Below are 3,536 nucleotides of genomic sequence, written 5' to 3' on the forward strand. Positions count from 1 at the left end.
GAGAGAGAGAGAGAGAGAGAGAGAGAGAGGGAGAGGGAGGGGGAGAGGGGGGAACTCACATCACAGTGGAGTCAGCTGTTAACCGTGGCTTGTGTACTGCAAACACATACCAGCTTCATCACTGTGTCTGTCACACGACTCTGTTCCCCTTTCGGGCTCTGTCTTTACATTTATTTTGAAAGATGAAGCTCGCGATTATGGTAAGCGGCGTTACATTTCCGACGAGTGCTTGTGGTGTTCGGCCAATCACAATGCACTGGGTCAGCTGGCCAATCAGAGCAGACTGCGCTTGTCGGAAGGAGGGACTTTGTAGAAAACGAAGCATTTGAGAGAGGCGGGGCATAGAGGACCTACAATAATGTTCAGTATTTGAAAAATAATGTGTTTTTTGAACATTAAAGCATGTCAACATATTCTGTTACACCAAATACACAAAATAATGATCTTTAAAAAAGCATCATATGACCCCTTTAACTACTCAGCTGTGAACTCTGCCTAATGTCTCAGATTAACTCAAGACAGGACTGCATCTGTCCTATATTTGTCTACGTTTTTGACAAATTTTTGTCAGGCATTAATAAGAGCAACAGAAAAAAAGTTTTTCCAACCATTGGATTTTATTTGAGATGTTTTGGGAAAAAGACTTAAATTAAATGTGTACATTAATATATGTAAAACATATCAAATAAATAGATAGTTATAATTGATTCAGTATTTTTTTTCATAATTAGTTATTTAAGTTTTGAGGTCATAAAGAAAATATTTGAAAAGTACTTATATATGCAATTTTTGTTATACTTTTACATTATTATTGTATGCATTTTTTTTTTTTTAGATACAGGCTGCAATACATATAGTCTGTTTTGATATACTAAAGAAATGCTTCTAATATATTTTCAATTTATTAAAATAAGTATAACATATTTTTTGTATATACTTTATACTTATAACATTTATAATAAATGTTTCATTTATTATATAAATATGTATTTTTTTTCTTTTAGAAGAATATAAATGACATATGGGCTATTTTGAGACCCTATAGAAAATACTATAAAAAATACTTTTATGTTTATATAAAGTTATAAAATACATAACATTGTATTTTTCAATTTTATTAACATACATTTTTTTTATATTTATATACTAAATGTACTTTTCAAATATTTGTATTATTTATTATGCGTATTATTATTACCTTTTTAATGTAGATTCCTAGATTTCTAGCATAATATAAATTTTTATTTTAATTCATAATTCATCATAATACTATATTATGATAATTAACTAATACGATGCTGAAAAATGCTGTTTTTGTTGGTGGTCCACAAAGTTTTGAGCCCAAAACGCAACCCAAGTAGACCGCTCACTACGTTTTTAACCTAAAACATCCCAAAAACTATTTCTAGGTAGGCAGCTCACATAAATGCCACCTAGTTAGGCAGCGAGACATAAATAAATACTTGTATATTGTAATTGTATAGACGAGTTTGCAAGCAGCCTGGCAGAAGTGTGTTTGCCACTTTAATATTGCTATTAAAGGTATTGCCTTACTTTTGAGAAGCAATCTGACTTGCGTAATATCATTATTCATTTAGGTTATGTAAAATTCTGCTATTTTACAATATGTACTGCTTTGTGCACTTGCATCATCAGGTCTAATGTGGTGCCCTGCCAAGGTTATATGATTCTGCAGATTGTTTCTTTGCTGTCACATAGATCCAGTATATGAGATGAAGTTGTGGACAGCTTCCAAACTGACTCACTTCCTTGTCTCTCTCTCTCTCTCTCACACACACACACACACACACACACACACACAGTGTTGGAGACAGCAGCTTCTGATGCATCTGGCACACTTAGCACTTACTTTGCTTATGGGCTTGTTCACCTGTGTGTGTGACTTTGCAGCAGGACACGGTGAGCAGGAAGAGGATGGTGAGGTGGAGGTGAGGAAAAAAACAGAACAGCAGAACCTGGATGAGAAAAATAGAGAAGAGGATGGAGAAGAAGGTATTCAGCTTTCAAATGCATGCTTCTAGTTCTTATACTCTACATTTTTAGACCAGAAATGATCTTAACATCACTGTTTTCCTATAATGCTTCAGCGTTCTCATGCAACCGATTACATTTCCTTCACGTTTGTTTTGTACGGCCCATTGTGAATATTGTCACCTATCACTTGTGTCTCAGATGGTGAGGAAGCTGATAGCGTCTCTGGAGACAGCAGCTTCTGATGCATCTGGCACACTTAGCACTTACTTTGCTTATGGGCTTGTTCACCTGTGTGTGTGACTTTGCAGCAGGACACGGTGAGCAGGAAGAGGATGGGGAGGTGGAGGTGAGGAAAAAAACAGAACAGCAGAACCTGGATGAGAAAAATAGAGAAGAGGATGGAGAAGAAGGTATTCAGCTTTCAAATGCATGCTTCTAGTTCTTATACTCTACATTTTTAGACCAGAAATGATCTTAACATCACTGTTTTCCTATAATGCTTCAGCGTTCTCATGCAACCGATTACATTTCCTTCACGTTTGTTTTGTACGGCCCATTGTGAATATTGTCACCTATCACTTGTGTCTCAGATGGTGAGGAAGCTGATAGCGTCTCTGGAAAAAAGAAGAAAAAGAAGACAAAGAAGAAGAAAGGCTGTAAGTTTTTTTTCTCATATCTCGTACATTTTGTTCCCTGCAGGACCAGAGTCAGAGCAGTGCTGATTGGTTGCCAAAATGCCCTTGCTATTTGCTGATTGGACAAGATGTTAAATAATGGCCGCTGAAGAGAAATGAGTAGTAATCAGTAATCTGTGAGAACGGGAGCGTGTCAGTGCAGCACCTTTGAGTGTGTGACAGTATGGGGACCTCTGTGCGATTAGGTGAAGTGTGTGTGTGTGTGTGTGTGTGTGTGTGCTGGTGTTGAAGGGAGCAGGGGGCACGTTTGACTGCCAATGCAGCAGACTGGCGTAATGCCAAATCGCTGTGCCTCTGGGAAAATCTTTATTTCAAAGGAGGATTTTGAGCAGGTCATAACATAAAACGTTCAAGTCAACGTGAAAAACAGATGTTATCAGTTAATTTTTCCACAGACTTTCACTGTAATATTATAGCTAACAGGTCGTCTTATGGTAAAATATCTTCTCTGAAAAATGAGAGAACGTGTATTCACACTTTATTTTCAACCCTGATCAAACACACCAGTCTGTGATCATCAAATGTGACCCTGGAGCACAAAACCAGTCTTAAGTCGCTGGGGTATATTTGTAGCAATAGCCAAAAATATGGGTCAAAATTATTGATTTTTCTTTTATGCCAAAAATCATTAGGATATTAAGTAAAGATCATGTTCCATGAAGATATTTTGTACATTTCCTACTGTAAATATATCAAAACGTAATTTTTGATTAGTAATATGCATTGCTAAGAACTTGATTTGGACAACTTTAAAGGCGATTTTCTCAATATTTAGATTTTTTTGCACCCTCAGATTCCAGATTTTCAAATAGTTGTATCTCGGCCAAATATTGTCCTATCCTAACA

Source organism: Sinocyclocheilus grahami, unplaced genomic scaffold (genome assembly GCF_001515645.1).
Source record: "Sinocyclocheilus grahami isolate Dianchi unplaced genomic scaffold, SAMN03320097.WGS_v1.1 scaffold1178.1, whole genome shotgun sequence".
NCBI lineage: Eukaryota > Metazoa > Chordata > Actinopteri > Cypriniformes > Cyprinidae > Sinocyclocheilus > Sinocyclocheilus grahami.